This window comes from Mastigoproctus giganteus, chromosome 8 (genome assembly GCF_048544385.1).
Source record: "Mastigoproctus giganteus isolate SK-2022 chromosome 8, ASM4854438v1, whole genome shotgun sequence".
Classification (NCBI taxonomy): Eukaryota; Metazoa; Arthropoda; class Arachnida; order Uropygi; family Thelyphonidae; genus Mastigoproctus; species Mastigoproctus giganteus.
In genome coordinates this window covers 57789661-57808516 of record NC_143582.1, presented here as the reverse complement: position 1 = coordinate 57808516, position 18856 = coordinate 57789661, and the positions used below count along the sequence as shown (strand labels likewise).

Below are 18856 nucleotides of genomic sequence, written 5' to 3'. Positions count from 1 at the left end.
TTGGGGGCACCACCCCAGATGTGGGAACAATATTCCATGGCAGGGCAGATTTGCGATTTATACAGAATGAGCAGCTGTTTGGAAGAAAAGTAACGCCGAGAGCGAAAGAGAAAACCAAGTTTTTTAGATGCAGAGGAAGCAATATTTGTAATGTGCTTGTGCCAAGAGAGATTAGACGTCAGGGTAATCCCCAAAAGAGATATATCATTTTGCCTAGAAATCAGAGTGTCACTAAAGATAAGCATAGGAGCAGAAGAATCCTTTTTGCGAGATATAAGACAAGACTGAGTTTTAGAAGGGTTGAAATCAACTAAGTTGTCTTTGCCCCACTGGAGAATTACCTGAAGATCGGCATTTAAGGAATTGGTAGCAGATTTTCAAGAAGTTGAAGCTGATTGAGCAGGACAAGGTTTCTCAAAATGGAAAGTGGAATGCAATGTGCTATCATCGGCAAAACTATGGATAGGATTTCCAGTCAATGGAAGAAGGTCATTAATAAACAAGAGGAAAAGAGTGGGGGAAAGAACTGAACCTTGGGGGACACCGGCATTAGTGGAGAAGTTAGAAGACCTTACATTATTAATCATGTTTTAAAAAAAATGTATAATAAAAAATCTCTAAATTCTAAAATGAATAAATTTCATTATATATATTCATGCTTAAAATATCAAAATAATACAAACGAATAAATATCAATGTTTAATCAGTAATATATTGCTATGTCTCACAGATTAACCACCACTTCCTCCTCTCTGGTCAATCCAAAAATTAGCATTAGCATTAGTAGAGGCATATGATGCAAGAAAACAAGCTTATATAGCATCAGCCAAAAAAAAAAACCCTTACATTTCACCCATCTATTTACTTCAAATGTTTGTCTAGTTCTGCCTGGAACTTATTCTACACTTGTCTTTCCTCAAATGTAATTTATGTCCCTTTCAGGTGAGTAATCTGAGCAAGAGGAAGAATCCAATTAGCATTGGGCTTGCTCAAACCATTCAATGCCATATACACCTCAATTAGATCACCTTGCAGGTTCTGAGTCTCCAGAAGCTGCAATTTGTACAACATAAGCCTTTCTTGAAACACCAACCCTTTGTTCCACTCACCAATTCCATTGCACTTCTCTGTACTCATTCCAGCTGCTTTACATCTTTCCTAAAGCCGCCGTAGCCTAGTGGTCAGGCGTGCGGGTGCATAAGTACACGTGTCTTGAGTGACCGGGGTTCAAGCCTGTGACTACTGAATATGGTGCTGTTTCTTGTATTCTGTCTATCTTGTGAACTCCTCTGACCGTTTGGTCGTCCCGGAGTATAAACAGAAAATTTATTTATTTGTTATTTTATTTAAAATGAAGCCTCCAGACCTATATACAGTACTCAAGGTGTGGCCTGACCATTGCCTTATACATGGGGACAGTCAACCCCTTATCCCTGCTAGCCAAATTCGTGTATATCATTGACAAGACATCATTAGCTACTCTTGCAGCCTGTCTGCACTGCTCAGAAAACTTCATATCTGACTGCACAATTACCCCCAGGTCTTTTCATTCTCCACTACCCTGAGTGTAGTGCCACCCACTTAATATATTACTCTGGGGTTACTGCTACCTATATGCAGTACTTTGTATTTGTCAATGTTAAACTTCAGTTGCCACTTCTGAGCCCATCTGCTCAACTTTTCCAGATCCTGTTGCAGTAGTGCACCATCATTGCTGTCATTAACAACCAGAGGCAGACTAGGTCAAAAATTCTTACTGGGAAAACTTATAGTGGCCTCATACTAGGGTTTATGGCCATAAACATTGCCAAACTTCGTATCGTCTGCAAACTTAGACATGTTAACGTTGCTATTGTTGTTATTTTGGTTTTTTAGGAGCATTAGCAACTAAGGTCATATTGCTCCGGGATATGCGGTGGTCATTTCCTGACCTTCTGTCCGCATCCTCCGTATTTGGTGGTGACGGGCTCGAATCACCGGTCTAATCAAGAAGCGTGTGCTACACTCTGCTGCTCCTTCCACCTGGCTACGGAGGCGCCGTATTAATGTTGACCATATGGCCAATAATAACAACAATGGGTTCAACACCAAACTCAGGGGGACTGAGTTTGGTGTTGAGCCATTGATTACCACTCTCTATCTTCTCCACTCAACCATCGTTTTATCCATTGTGGCAACTTGTTCATAATGCCATACTGCTCCAATTTATATAGAAGTCTTCCATGTGCCAGAGTATCAAAGGCTTTCGTAAAATCCGAGTATGTGATATAAAAATTATTTTTGCATCCAGTTCTTTTGTGACGACATCTTAGTATCCAATCAGATTTGTCACACAAGCCTTACTCATGCTGTGTGTGAACTATAACTGCAGTCTTGTCTAGATGATCCTACATCGCTTCCTTATTTTTTCTGGAACAGAAGTTAGACTAATTCTGTAATTACTTCTGTCACCCTTTTATCCACCTTTGTGAATTGGGGACACATTTGCAAAGCTCCGGTCCATGGGGATAAACCCCGAGTCCCAGGAAGCTTTCATAATTATGGCTAAGAGATTACTTACTTCCTTTACGCTTCCTACAACTTAAAATTTAATTTAATTATTTTTAAATTAAATTTTAAGTTTGTAGGAAGCGTAATATGAACTGTTTCCAGTGGGTACTTTTTTCTAGTTATGGCCCGGGTCCCAAACTATGTATCAGTGTATCCAATGATTCAGAGTGTTTCAAAGAACGTTTGGAAATAAGGCATTTTTAATGAAATCGTTAATTATTGCATATTTTTAAAGCTTTTATTGATATATTCTGTGCTTCGAAAATAAAATAAATATGTAAAATACTCCGTATAATCTCGGTTCATTCTCATTTAGCAAACCGAATAAAATATTGAACTGTTTGCCACCAGATGGCAGCACATAAAGTGAAGTATTTCATACATATAAGTAAATAATATATTATACATTTGGAGTAGATCATAGATCAGGAGAAAAACTAATAGCTTGATAATGAGGGATCCCCTCCCTCCTCTAGTCCCTATTTTGCATTAGGGTTATTTTTATCCTGAATCAATCATTCAGTATAATAAAAAGTAATAACAAGAGATACTGTGTGCCATTTTGATTTCTCAAAAGTAATATTAGTGTTGTGAGCAGTTGAAAGAAAATTTACATGAAATATGCAGTTTTTGCATTCAAATTTCGTTAATAAATTACTGTGTTTTAGTAAAAGAAAGGTTTGCACAGTGACATAATTCTGTGGGTCAGGTGGCGCATTAGCACATTATAGTAACTGACTTTTATGCGATTTTTAATCACATAAAAGTCAGTTACTATATACAGGGTAATTCAGGAGAAACAGTAAATATTTTGAGGTTATAGTATCGATTATTCTGAGTAAAGAAGTTCATATAAACATGTGTTCAATTCTCAGTGGGTACGGAGATACAGCTGTTTGAAACTGTCGCGAACTTTCACTACTATTGGAGGATGTTCCCTTGGTTATAAGAATTGGTATGAAATTTCAGCATAACGGAGCTCCTGCACATTCTGCTAATAAAACATTCTAACTTTATCTGAAAGTTCGATTTAGATATTGCTGTAGTGGTCCCGTTCATTGGCCATCAAGGTCTCCAGACCTCACCCCTTTAGATTTTTACTTGTGGGGGTGGATGAAAAGCGCAGTATACAAAGAAAATGTGAATACGAGACGAATTGCTCGCTCGCATTTTGGATACTGCTGCCCTCATAAAGGAACGTCAAGACGACCTCAGAATATTACCACAAGAGTCGCAAAGTGCATTGATCAATTTATTATTTATAAATAAAACCTATTCCATATTCCAAACCTATTTCGAAAAGGTTTTTCGAATAGCTTGGCAAATTTTCACCGCACAGTAACATTATATACTGAAACTGCAACAACCTAACGTAATAGCCAATGTGTAGTTGAAATGCTGCATTTTCTTGCTGTTAGCCGTAAAAGTAAGGGGCCATATTCACAATAAATGTTCGAAAAACATTTATTGTGAACTGTTAAGAAATTTATCATTTATTTGGTTTTGTATCATTCAAAAAGTTCAATAAATACAAATAATAAGTTATTTATCGTTCTTTAATACCTCCCAAAATGGCTTTGTGCGCACCAGTTTCAAACAGCTGTATCTCCGTATCTATTGAGAATTCGACACATGTTTATATGAATTTTATTACTCAGAATAATCGATGCTATAACCTCCCAAAATATTTACTATTCCTCCTGAATCACCCTGCATACGCAAGTGTGAGCTTTTCTATATTTCTTGAGAAAACTACATTTGGACTTTTAATATTTATTAAATTAATAAATATTATCCAATCATCAAGCCAAAACCTCGTTTTGGCTTGATGATTGGATTCCAAAAAGAATTCAGAAACACAGTGAAACTTCAGACTGTTTAGTAATTTTATTGCCTACCGGGCTAGCCGGGCGGGTAAAGTGCCTGCCTGGCAGCTGCGGGTTCGAATCCCGCCTCGGGCTTGGATCAAAATATAGCAAAAAACCTTGGGAGGTGCATTATGGCCACAGAAGCCGATGCGCCAACAACTACTACCAAAAAAAAAAAAAAAAAGAAAGTAATTTTATTCTACTTGACAGTTAAAATTAGCATTTAGTCATCAAATTTTGTCAGCACACATACCATTTGGTCGAAAAGAACTTTATACATTTACTTTCACTTCGCTGTGTTGGTTATTTGTGTAATTGACCAAGCATTGCAAATGAACTGAACTTTTTTTCATATACGTGGTTCGTTTAAATTAATTGTTAACTTTTTTTTTATGGAAAAAGTTAATAATCGCTTTGATGCTTTGTTTGATTCATTATTGCTTTGATTATTTTATTATTGTGTTATTACTTCAACAACAATACTCTGGCAATGAAATTTAGCTTAAATATTCATTGTGTTTTCTAATCATTAAAATAAAAAAGACGTTTTATTTTTCGCGCTAATGGATTATTTTACTTATAAAGGAATATGGAATTGGAATTTGACTCCCTGAATTAAACGACTCATGAGGTTTCCGGTAGTTTCATACAGAAATATACATATGGCATTGCTGATCGTTTGTCAAATTCCAAGTTTATTTATAAAAATAAACTTGGAATTTGACAAACTATTTATCAAACTATTATACTATTTGGAACCTTTTTTTTTTTTTTTTTTTTTAATTCTCGTAGCAGCATAACGGATTCGACGTAATATGAGCATTGATGACCACATAAGGAAATTCCCGAAATTTTTATGAATGCAGCAAGGGGCGGACTGGCCATAAGACTTATTTGGCCGGAGGCCGGTGTGATTTTGGCCATAAACACTTGTGTGAGGCAGCTCCCAAGTTTTCCCAGGTAAGAATTTTTGACGCAGTCCGCCTCTGCATGCAGCACTGAAAATTGACGGCAGATGTACATATTTTTGTTCTGTGAGTGCATATAATTAATTTGTAAGAAGTATGGCGTAATGCACTGTACCGGATCAAAATCCACGTATGCCAGACTTTAAATTTTTTGGCTCATATGCAGCTCTCACAGAACTTTTGTATGTCATGCTGTACTTGTGTGTGCCACAACGTAAAAAAAAAAAAGGTGGCAAAAAATATTCAAAAATGTGAGAAGCTTGCTACGAAAGTTGCAAATTGCGAGTTTAAATCTGATCTAGCGTGTCTAGAATCTATTGCAGTAGAAGATAACACAAGGTTGAGTTTGGCCCCACACAGCGAAATTTTCTCTTACTTTCTTTTACAAAATTTGACAACCTCATTTATAGAGTATTTATTTTTTTGGATGGCATTTCCACTGGCGCCTTTTTTTTTTTTTTTTTTATTATTCATAAAATCGATATCATTAATTTCATTGGCCGAACATGGTCTATTACGGTGTGTTGTGTCGAATATTCAAATTAAGATAATCTTGTGCTTTATTTTTGGATTAAAAAAAAAAATCGTGGTTTAAAATACGAATAGTATTTGTTTTATATGCTGAATAAAGTAAATGTTGAGGAGTTACTTCGTTAATCGTTACAATTAATTAAAATAGAGGTTGCACCCTGTGTATAAAACACACACACACACAAAAAAAAAAAAAAAAAACATGGCCCGTGTGGGGATCGAACCCACGACCTTCGCGTTATTAGCACGACGCTCTAACCAACTGAGCTAACGGGCCATGGAACGGCTGTTTCCATTTATTATTTATGAATTGTAAATTCCAAACCTATTTCGAAAAGGTTTTTCGAATAGCCTGCCAAATTTTCACCGCACAGTAACATTATATACCGAAACTGCAACAACCTAACGTAATGGCTAATGTGTAGTTGAAATGCTGCATTTTCTTGCTGTTAGCCGTAAAAGTAAGGGGGTAGAAGGGGAATCGGAAATACTATTCATACTGACAAGTGGTTACAAAAGGGGTTACATTGGGGAAAAAAATAATTAGGATATCATATACAGTACAGTAGTACAGTACTTGGATTTCAGGAAAGCTCTTGACACTGTTGCGTATGGAAGACTACTGTACAAATTGGAGCAGAATGGTATTAAGGTTAAGTTGCTGCAATGGATAAAACCGTGGTTGAGTGGGAGAAGAAAGAGGGGTGGTAATCAATGAACGCTGCTCTTCGAGGACTAATGTTATTAGTAGATTCGGTGTTGAGCCTACTGTTGTTTTGTATAAATATATATATTTTTTATGAAAACCCCAAACACGAAAGGTATGAAAACCTATAGTACTTAGTAACGTGCATGGGTTGAAGGAGAAATATGGGGGGAGGGGGATGCCGGAAACTTTGCTCTAGAGACTAAACATGGGTTTCACCACTTCAAGCCTCCAATAAACAAACTGGTGGTATTTCACCGGTTAATGAAAGTCATCTACCACCTTTATCATTTATCAATGATATTGATGAAGCCATATCAGGCTTAGTGTCGAAGTTTGCAGATGTTACAAAGGTTTGCAGGGTTGTTGTTAATGGCAGTGTGCCACTGCAACAAGATCTAGAAAATTTGAGCAGATGGGCTGAGAAGTGGCAACTGAAGTTTAACATTGACAAATGCAAAGTACTGCATATGGGTAGAAGTAATCCCCAGAGAAACGTACCAACTGTGTGGTACTACACTTAGGGTGGTAGAAAATGAAAAAGACCTGGGAATAATTGTGCAGTCAGATATGAAGTTTTCTGAGCAATGTAGACATGCTGCAAGAGCAGGTCATGGGGTTTTGACAATGGTATACAGGAATTTTGCTAACAGGGAAAAGGAGGTGATTATCCCTTTGTATAAGGCAATGGTCAGGCCACACCTTGAGTACTGCGTACAGGTCTGGAGGCCTCATTTTAGGAAGGATGTAGATTTGCTTGAGCGTGTACAGAGAAGGGCAACAAGGTTGGTGAGGGGAATGAATCCCCCTACCAAGAGAGGCTTAGGTTCTGCAAATTGCAGCGGCTGGAGAGTAGGCACCTGCGAGGTGATCTGATTGTGGCGTATAAGGCCTTGAATGTGCTGAGCACCCTGAATTCTGATGGGACTCTTCCACTTGCTCAGATTACGAATCTAAGGAGGCATAGATTCAAATTGAGGAAAGACAGTTGTAGAATAGATGTATGGAAATTTGGCTTTAGCCAGCGGGTGGGTAATTGCTGGAATAAACTTCCATCTGTCGTTGTGGAAGTTGATAGCTTAAATAAATTCAAGGAGGAACTGGATAAATTTTTAAGAGGGAATGGTTGTGCGAATTTATTATTATTTTTTATTTTATTTATTTATTTTTATTTTTTTTTTTTTGCTGATGCTACATAAGCTCATATACTTGCTTTCTTGCATCACATGCCTCTGTTACTATTACTATTAATTTGAATATGTTAAACTGAAGAGAACAGAAGAATACATCATTATTTATTACATAATTTATTTTCATTACTTCCCCGCTGTGGTAAAGTATTAGATCAGTGGCTGAACCAAGAAATGGGGGGGCCCATTCAGCAAACGAAAAGTGGGGCAACTGTTCCAACATAATACCAAAACGTGTAGTTTTTGTTAGGATAGATTATAATAATGAATGAAATTATCAATACAATATATCAAAGACTAGTAATTTACATTCAAAGAAGCAATTTTACATTTAGTATAACAACATAAAAAGTAGCATGTAGTACGAGGGGGCTTCAAAAAAGATTTGTATTTATCCATAAGTTGTTCTCATAGAAGATTGAAACAAACACCATCTTTTACACTTTTTTTTACATAGTCACCGAACAAAATGACACATTTTTACACCTTTCAACACTTCTACAGGCCAGTTTTGTAGAAGTCCTCTGATTATCCTTACGACTCGGCAGTAGAAATCACATTAGCAGCAGCGAAGTGTTTTCCAAGAAGAAAGGACTTTAGGACAGGAAAGAGGAAGAAATCCGAGGATGCAAGGGTAGGGGAATATGCAGGATGTGGTAGTATTTCAGTTTTTTCTGTCGCGTCGACAATATTGCATGTACGCATTGTGCCCTTTCTTTCTTCTGGTAAGGGGTCAGAAGTCTGAGAACCTATGTAGAAGACACTACTCATATGCAACTGTTGATGGATGATGTTCTCCACAGACCCTACATAGTGTTTTGGGGAAGGCGCCACCTGCGGTTGCCCAAATCTGTGCAATGGTGCTTTGTGGAGAAGTAGTGAACCTCTGTAAAAGCCAGAAAAAGTGTAATGTTTGGGTTTGTGTCAGAGTAGTGTTATGTTCTGTTGTTGTGCTTCGGCTACTTGGTCACAGGGCTGCTAATGTGAGCCTACGTTGCCCGCCACCACAACTGATATGTCAGCCAGGCTGCCCATTATACTCTGACTGGCTGGCCGCCGTCAGGGTCGCCTTAATTCCTGATAGAGGCAAAAAAAAAAAAAAACGTTTGGAAGGAGTGAGTAAGGAAATAGTGAAGAAAGATGGGTCAGAATGTACTTAAATAAGAGTGGGCCATGGAGAAGTGAGGAATGGAACTGTTTCCCCCGAGGGGTGAGAAAGTCCTAGGAGACATGCTCCCATATGAGCGCCATATGAAGCCCACATGGCAGGTATCAGTCTTGCCTCCAGAAGGGGTTAGCACGACAACATATAAATCGCACGACGGCGAGTTCTTCGTCAGCAGATGCTATTCGAGAGAGACAGCTCTAGTTTGCATTTAAATCCCACCAGGATGAGAAGAGTGTACCAGCTCAGCGAGGAGAAGAGAAATTGCAGGGAGCAGTGTAGGCTCCCTGCAATTTCTCTTTAGCAAAGGAGAAAGTACTGTCCTGAAGCTCAGAAATCCCACTACAGGGAAGCCATTGTCAGCAAAATCTTATCCATAAGTCAAGTCAAATACAGTTTAGTAGGAGCACACAGATGGCGTAGTTGGATGCCATCTGTGTGCTTCTGAATCCAGTGTTGAAGAGGTGACTCTGGAATGGGAACACATCGAGTAATGACTTAGTGAGGCAGGCTAAAACGTTATAGATGACTGGGAGCTGGTTGTGGGATGGTTTGTGGAGGAGTTGATGCCAGGATATGGCCTCTTGGCTTGAAACGAGAAGTAACAAATATGGAAAAAAGCTATGAAAGCATATTTGGAATTGATTAGGGCACTAACAGGTTGCATAGTAGTCAAGTTAAGTTCTGTGAGTAGTTGTTGCCAGAGAGCAAGGTAGATAGTGCGTGCAAGAAGAGATTAAATGTTCTGTAAGACACAAAATTTTACAAAGACTTCTGAATAAGAATAGCAATCGGAAAGAAAGTAAGTTTACAAAGAAAACATTTCAAAACAATTTCAGTTTAGTAGGAGTGGGCTGTTGGTACAGCACATAAAGCATCAGTGGCGTATCCAGGTATCATTGTAGGGGGCGGGGTTATGGCAACTAGGTCCAGGTAACATCGTAAGGGGAGCATGGCGAACAGGCTTTTGAGTTTTTTTTATAGAACGCCTCCTGTATAGTCCGTAGAGGGTCTAACGGTAGAAGATGAAAGGGTTTCGTTGTGGGGGGAGTAATGTATGAGAAAAATAAAGTTTGGAATCTGCCTAATGATTGGGTCTGTGTAAATTGATTAGACGGGAATATGTAAATTACAGGGAAGTGTATAGGGTTTTGGCACGCAGAAAAAGGTGGAGATAAAAGAAAAAGGATAACAAAGAAATTCTTTCCAAATGTAGGTAGATTCCAACCTGGTACGCACCTGGTCTGTTTGTGACGTACCTACTCCCAGGACATGGTGCCTTAAACGCCAAACTAACAACTCTGGGAATAATTGAAAATCCAAATTGCACTTGTGGCGCTCCATAAACTTGGTCGCACCTAATGTATGACTGCCACCAATACGACATCCGCTGCCAGCTGGTGACAAGACTACAACATTCACCCAAGGACCAGGAGCAATTCATCCTGGACGATAAAGAACCATATATGGCATTAACCGAATTTGCACCGAAAAAAAAATTTAACAGACGCCGAGCCACACTAGCCCAACAAGCAAATAACACAACTGGAAACTAAATGGAGTGAAAAATGCAGAAGGACCTGCAGACCAAAACGGTAGGAACAACTAACAAAAGGCAACTAAGAATGAAACAAGCAACATAACGACAATATAAAATGGGACAAGCTACTATTCCCACGACAAATTCCATACCTCCAACGAGAATAAAATTACATAGTCTACAACTCTGTGACTGACTGAACCCTGAATCTGCAAAAGGGCCACACGGACCTGAAACATGCAGCTTCGCTGCCATCAAGCCTTGTTGGGGATCAGAATCGAGCACCTGACTCGATTCCTTTCCAACCCTACCACGGCGGGGAAGAGACACCTTGTCTCCCCACACCGAACCTCCCTCTTTCTTCTCTGGTGAGGCATGGGCATGCCTCGCCGATCGGGCTAGCGGGGTGGGTAAAGTACCTGCCTAGCAACCCAAAGGTCGCGGGTTCGAATCCCGCCTCGGGCTTGGATCAAAGTACTGCAAAAACCTTGGGAGGTGCATTATGGCCACAGAAGCCGATGCGCCAACAACTACCAAAAAAAAAAAAAAAAAAAAAAATGGGCATGCCTCACTGACCAATTGGGGACACCTCCTCTATCGCTCCCGTACTTCTATCTTTACCCCCCAGTCTTCTGTCTCCCCTCCTATCTATATACAACGCAAACGCCCCACACACTAAATTTAACAACACTCAAAATAATCTTCGGCCAGTCTCAGCCTATCCATCTACATAATATCAAACCCCCGAGGGGTATGTACGGGCATACAACGTATGTTGTATGCCCTTAGATGACTTTCATCAACCGGTGAAATTCCACCACTTTGCTTATTGGAAGCTTGAAGTGGTGAAACCCATGTTTAGTCTCTAGAGCAAAGTTTCCAGCATCTCCCTCCCCCCATACTTCTCCTTCAACCCATGCACGGTACTAAGTACTATAGGTTTTCATACCTTTTGTGTTTGGGGTTTTCATAAAAAAAAAAAAAAAAAAAAGAGACAAACGAAATGAGTATATCCATATTATGATTTTTTTTTTTTTTTTTTTTTGAGGTCCTAGTCGCCGAAATCTCAGGAAACTAAGCGGCAGGACCTGCCAGGACCTATAGCCTGCAAATGACTCTACTTGTGTGGAGTCATTTTTGCACGCTATAGGTTGGACTTTTCTTTGGTAGTCGTTTCTCCGTGGGCCCTATGGCCTGTCAGGGAGTGAAAGTCAGGATGTTTGGATTCAGTCACAATGGGGAGATAGGGATTCGAGACTCCTATTTTGTTGTGCTGGTTATTCCGTAGGTCAGTACGGCTTGGTGTGGTCGTGCAAGTAGTCAGCTATGTTGGTTCTAGTTGCCCAGGGTTTACTGATAGTGGGAGGGTTTGCCGTCTGCCGTAGAGGCTCTGGGCAAATTTAAAGAATAGCTTGTAATTTGCTTCATTCGATAATGCCCCTGGTTTTTGGGGTTGAATTGTTTCTGTGTAATCAGGTGTCCACGTAGATCTTCATAGTGCTCACATTCATGCATTATGTGGTCCCATGTACCAGGGAGCCACACGTGCACATGGGATTATCTGTGATGCCAAGGAGGGTCAGTTTGTTGCGGATCGCTCCGTGTGGGGAGGTAAGTAGTGTATAATCTAGGGTTGAACCATTATGGATATTGTGGGTAGAGCTGTTGAAGATTAGGTAGAAACTTTCGAGTTATATCGCCTTTGGTCGAGTCAGTCCAACGTTGCTGCCAGATTGTTTGTAGATATGTTTCCAGTCTTTTCTTCTCTGCGTGTCTTATTTGTCGGATCTGTGGTGTGGTCTAGATACGTTGTGGCTTTTCTACGCCTGAGTTGCTCTGCATTCCTGTGCAGATTGCTTCCAAGTCGAGAGGCAGGGTTCCCGTGATAACTTGCAGTGCATGTGTCGATACTGTAGTTGTGGGACACTGGGTATGTTCGTGTCAGATGGCATCTGGGATTTCTCCCATCTCAGCATGTGTTCGCTGTATCGAGGAGAGTACACTGTCATGCCAGAGACTTGAAAGTGTGTGGGCCATTTCTGTGCAGTGTGATGTGTTGTGCCCATTGTTTGTCTGGCTTATTGGCTGCCAGGCCCTTGTGAGGCCGCGACGTTGCCCATACCTCGCCACGTGGAGGCTAGCCGGGGGTGTCCAGTATCACAACAAGTTGCTCTGGCAGGTCCTGCCCTCCACCTAGTTTCCTGGGATTTCAGTGGCTAGGACCTTAAAAAAAATCATGTGTTTTACATTAATGCTTAATGGGATTGCTGTTTGGAAATTGCTGGTTGGGGTTGAACGCTAGAGAGAGATGTGTTAAAAGGCCTAATAGGTCGGGCAACATTTTGATGTTATTAAATTTAGACGTGAGGCTATACGCTAAATGAAAGATAATAGTGTTAGTTGTCATTGGGACCACAAAAAAAAAAAAAAGTGTGTGTGTGGGGGGGGGGGGTGTACACTAGAATTTGGCCGAAAGATATTTACATGAAAGCTGTAGAATTTCGACGTTGATCACAATTTGGCGGGTTGAGGGGTGTACTTAGTCGTTTTAGTGAGAGAGGGGGAGACTGAAGACTGGGCGGGAAAACAGATAGAAGAATAGGGACGATAGAGTAGGCATCCCCTAAGAGGAGGTCAGTGGAGACGGGCCCCGCCAGGCGAAGTATGGGGGGGAGGCAGGGGATGAGGTATGAGGTATATTGAGGGTCTAGCAACTCCTGGGATTTCTACCATCCTTGCGAATGTTCAGTGTATCGGTGACAGTACCCTGTCAAAGCCAGAGATTTAGAAGTGTGTGGGTAATGAGTAGTATTATATGTTGTGCCCACTGTTTATCCGGCTTATTGGCTGCCAGGCCCTTAATGGGACCCGACGTTGCCCATACCTCGCCACGTGGAGGTTAGCCGGGTGTTGCCAGTGAGTCAATTGTACTCTGGCAGGTCCTGCCACTTACTTTCCTGGGATTTTAGTGGCTAGGACTTAAAATAAAATTGGAACGAGCGCGATTGATTTTAGTTCAGTTACATTAAAATGCTAATGTGGGGTTTGGTGCAGAAGGCCTGTTTCTGAAGTGCCTAAAAGGTCGAGGGCAAAAATTTTATGGTGTATTTTAAATTTGGACGTGAAGGGCTATATGCTGTGCAAGAGAAAGTGCTGGGAGGGGAGAGGGAAGGCTGGGGAGTGAAATAGGAAGACGAGGTCGAGAGGTTAGGCGACCCCCAATTATTCAATGAGGCATGCCCATGCCCCACTAGAGGAATGGTGTGGCAAGAGAGAGAGAGAGGAGACAGTGAGCCGTCACCTCCCCCCCCCCTGCCGGGTGTAGGAGAAAAAAGGGTTGCACTGTACAAGAGAGTGCAGAGCCTTGAGCCAGTATGGCTCCGTCAAGGCGGCAACTTGGAGTTTCTATATCTTTGTCGATCTTCTGTGCCATCAGTTTTAGTATCCAGGTTTGTCCTCCTCAGCTAAGAAAACTGGTCAGGTCCGTTGTCAGTCCGTTATCAATGGCTGCGGTTCTGTTCTTCATGGGAAGATCCGCATCTCCGTGGGGTTATTCTTCCATTTGCTAGGTATTAGATTATTAGTAATGAGCAGGTTCCTGAGGGAGGTTCACCTTGAGTCCTCTCCATGCGTGCTCTGTCTCTTTTTTTAAATTTTTTTTTTTATATTATTTATCTGTTTTTTCTGTTGATGGCTATCAGCGTTTTACGTCTAGCAAATAGTTTTTGGGCATATTCCTTTAGCTCCCTATATTCCTCTAGTGAGTCCAATAGATGTGATTCCAGGTTCTTGGGAAGGTAGTGTATTGCGGTGATCAGTCTGCACCTGAGGTCCTCATAATGTGTGCAGTCGTACATAATGTGCTCCCAGCACTCCAGCTCCCCACAGGTGCAGCTCGGATCCTCCTTAATTCCCAGCGCTGTCAGCTTGGCTTTAAAGGCACCGTGTCCAGTCAGTAAATAGTTGGTGTATAAGCCAGGTTGAAACCAAGTTGGGGGACTGGGACACATGCTGTCGATGTTCGGAATGAATTTCCTGGTGATATTTCCCTTATTTGAGTTGGCCCAGCGCTCCTGCCAAACTTGCATCAGGTGTTTTTGCGGTCTTATTTTTTCATTTTTGCGTGGTGCATTAACGTCCACAGTGTAACGTGTGTTTAGGGTCTAACGGCACCAGGGGTTACCCCCATCACCGTGTAGTCTACATTGTCACGTGTTACAGAACACTATAAAGGCCAGAGATTTAAAAGTGTATGGATATTGTTGGATGTAGTGTCGTGTACCGTTGTTCATCTGGCTATTTAGCCGCTGGACCCCTACTGAGGCCCAACGTTGCCCACACTTAGCCCCGTGGAGGCAAGCCAGGTACACCAGTATTTTTAAACAAGTACTCTGGCAGGTCCTGCCACCTAATTTCCTGGGATTTCAGTGGCTAGGACAAAAAAAAAAAAAAAAAGGTGGGGGGTGCGCTAGAGGTTGGGTCAGGCCAAGGAGTTTTAAGTTATACAGTGTGGAATTTAGAATTTTGGGTGTAGGGCTAGGATAATTTTGACATGGGATGAACGCTAGTTGGAAAGCTAGAGGGGGAGGGGAGACTAAAGGCTGGGGGTTGAGAGACAGAAGTATAGGGTCGATAGAGTAGATGACCCCAAAATCAGTGAGGCAAGCCCATGCCACACCAGAAGGAAAGAGGGGGTGGCAGGGAGGAGACAAGGGGACCTTCACCTCCTCCCGGCCAGCACAGGGGAGAAACAGGGCCGTGCAAGGGAGCACGGGTTCAGGATCGCCACGTGGCATTGGCAGCAATGCTGCGTGAAGTCATAGTTGGCAGAGTCCAGTCCGAGAAGGTAAGATTCGAGTAGTGCAGTCCTGGGACAGACAGGTCCCGTCCAGGTGGTGAAGTCATTTCAGTAGTGAGCTGCATGAAGATATATTGGGTAGAGTCAATCAGAGAGGATCAAATCCGAGTAGTGTCAATCCTGAGACAAAGAAGTCCCGTCCAGATAGTGGAGTCATTTCAGTGGTGAGTCAACTTGGTGGGAGGCGAAGCCGGAGCGGCAGTCATGGTAGATGAAGCTGATGTTGAGACTGCATTGTAAAGGCACAATTATTGTGCAGGTTGAAAGGCTTCACGGGGATTGCAGTATGCTGAAGCAAGTAGTGGTCTTTACACATGGCTGATTAGGCCGTTTCATTGTCTGGTTGGGTCTGATTCTGTGGTTGTGGTAGGGTTTTCCACCTCGTGAAGAGGCTCTGAGCAAAGTTCGAAAAGGCTGTGTAGGTATGGTGGTCTTCCAGGAGATGTTGCTCCTGATCTCTAGGGATGAAATGAATTTGTGTGATGAGAGAAGATCTGAGGTCATCATATAGTAGGCAGTCATGCATCAAGTGATCCCAGGTTTCCTGGGCACCACAGGTGCAAAGGGGGCTGTCGGAAAGTCCAAGAAGGTTCAGTTTACTGCGAAAGGCACCATGCCCTGTTAGGAGGTATGTGGTTAGACGGCCTGGGGAGAACCAGGATGGTGATTGGGATATACTTTGCATATGTCTGGTATAAATTTGCGGGTGATGGCCCCTTTGGTGGATTCAGACCATCTGGCTTGCCAGGTCTGTTGTAAGTAGGTTAGGAGTCTGCTTTTTTCGCTGGAATAGGTGTTAGCAGGATCCGTGGTAAAATCAATAAAGGTGGTAGACTTTCCTCTGCTGAGCTGATACAGCATCCCCACATGGGCCACCTCAAGGTCTAGGGGCAGTACACCGGCAAGGACCTGTAGGGCGTGCCTGCTGGAGGTGCAACATGCTCTGGTTATTGTAAGGAGAATTGGCCGTTGAATGATGTTCAGCTTTCTTCGTCCTACCACAGTGGAGGCTTTGTTGAACCATATGCCAGAACCGTAGGTGATAGCTGGTATGAATATGGCTTTGTACAGTAAAGCTAGAGTGCGTTTTTTGAGCCCCCAATCTCGGCGGGTCACCCTGGCAACCAGTGCAGTGTAATTTCTAATTTTCGTCCACAGTATAGCCACAGTATATCTACAGAGTATTCCTTTCTCTATTTGGTAGTTCATTCCCCTGCGCTTGATCTCTAAGTCAAGGGGGAGAGCGCCAGTCAAGACCTGCAGTGCGTGAGTACTGGTTGTTCTACAAGCACGTGCAACTGTCAGTAGGATGGTTCTTTCCGTTGCATCAAGGATGCGTTGGTTTACTACAGTTGCTGTTTTGGGAAACCCTATCGCTGAGGCGTAAGTGATGATCGGTAGAAAGGCTGTTTTATAAAACAATGACAGAGTGCGTCGGTTTAACCCCCAGTCCTGCCTGGCGATCCTAGCCACCAATCCAGAGTATCTTTTAATTTTGGCTCTGATATAAGTTAGATGGTGTTTAAAGGAAAGATTACCATCCAGTATAACCCCTAAATAGTTTACTGGGTCACTAGTTTTATTGTGGTAGGTCCCACCTTTATTTGTGGCGGCCTAGGTATATCAAGCTTGCCTTTTAGTAGGATGGAGGACGTCTTTGTTGTTGATATCGTCAGGCAGTGGGTTCTGGTCCAGTTTTGCAATATCAGCATTGCTTGGTTGGTCTTTTCCTCTAGCTGGGCCCTCCTATCCGCAGCAATGGTGAGGACCAAATCATCGGCAAAGGTCTGGGAGTGCACATCGCCGAGGTCCAAAGCCAAGAACCTGTCCAGAACCATGTTCCACAGGAGTGGCCCCAGAACAGAACCGTGGGGTCAGCCCCTGCGGACACCACGATTCACTCTACCATAAGGTGCTTCCACGATGATGCATCTCTCAGAGATATATGACCTAATTATGGAGTATAAGTTGATGGGCACGTGGGCCTGCCTTAGCCTTGCCAGGACACTCGGCCAACAAATGGTGTCGAACGCCCCAGCGAAATCAATGGAGATGACTAGAAAATATTTATTATTACAGTTTGTTGCTGATTACGATAGGCTACGCAAGGCCTCAGTAGAGGAACCCTGCTTGAATCCGTATTGCGATGTCTCTGTGAGTTTCGCTGCCTGGTAATGCTGGTATATCCTTGTGTAGAGTAATCTTTCTAGCAGTTTGCTTGAAACCGCAGTAGGGCTATTGGCCAATAGGAGTTTGGCCGGTGGGGTAGTTTGTTCGAATTTTTGAGGATTAATTTTACCTTTGCTGTCTTCCAGTTTTTAGGGAACATGCCCTTAGCCAAGCAGATGTTATAGAGGTTTAAGAGGAGGTCTGGAACGATCTCCACAGTCTTCTTAATAATTTCGGGTTCTAAGTAGTCCAGGCCTGGACATTTATTGTTTCTTATCTGGGTTGCCATTGTTGTAGTTCATCCTGTGTGAAGGGTGGCTCCTGAGTGTCTGTTGAGTAAGCTTTATTATCTTGACAGACGTTAAGTTGCTCTGGCAGTGTTGGCTATATAGGTTCCGGGAAGATGGCATCCAATATATTGTTTATAGATTGTTGCCACGTGGTGGTATAACCACCTTGTGGTGTCTGAGTGGTTGAAATGACTTCCTCCCCTGGGAAGTTTACTCGTTACAATCTTGTATACCACTTCCCAGGGTTCGGTGTTTCCTGTTGTGCTGACAAAAGTCTCCCAGACCTTGCGTTTGCTCTTAACGATCGCATTTGTGTAGCTGTTTCTAGCTTCTCTATATCTTTCCCTTAAAGCTTCAACCTCATGGGCCGGCCACGTGCGCCTTGCCCGTTGGAATTGTTTTCTTCTTTTAATTGTTTCCCGTCTGAACTGTTGAATTTCCAGGGTTCACCAGGGGATAGCCCCGCGGATCGGGCTTCTCCTTTTTATTGCTGCATTGCTGGCTTCTGTTATTATCTTGGTTACCTTAGTTTAGGTTTTATTAGGTTCCTCGAGCTGATTTATCTCAGTTAGGTGTTGGGCCGTCGATTTCCTTAAAACGTTCACAATTTGCTTGGCGAATGGCATAGCGACTTTGTATTTGCTTGGATACTGGGACTCTGTCAAGTGACCTTGCTATCTAATAGTTAATCACTCTGTGATCGCACACGCTTCTTGATTAGACCGGGGTTTGAGCCCGTCACCACCAAATACGGAGGGTGCGGAAAGGTCAAGGGAATGACCGACGCATATTCCCGGAGCAATATGGCCTTAGTTGCTAATGCTCCTAAAAACCAAACAACAACTCTGTTATCGGACATTGTCCACGAATCCCGAACAAGCCAGTCCTTTATATAGCTGCAACGTTCCTAGTGGACAGAGTGACGTCGATCGTGGCCTCCCACAGTGTGTTACAGAACGTGGGCAGTTGGTGCGGCCTATATAGTACCACGATTGGGGAGTGCGAAAGGTATTTGCCCCTT

The 18856-nt window shown here is 42.3% G+C and overlaps 1 protein-coding gene and 1 non-coding gene across 3 annotated transcripts in view; one reads left to right on the top strand and one right to left on the bottom strand.

Moving 5' to 3' along the window:
- LOC150081550 (organic cation transporter protein-like) overlaps window positions 1-18856 on the top strand; it is a 165577-nt gene that overhangs the window by 36083 nt on the left and 110638 nt on the right. The gene's annotated exons all lie outside the window — the stretch shown is intronic.
- On the bottom strand, window positions 6121-6194 carry TRNAI-AAU (transfer RNA isoleucine (anticodon AAU)). Its single transcript has one exon. It is a non-coding gene; the product is annotated as a tRNA-Ile (tRNA).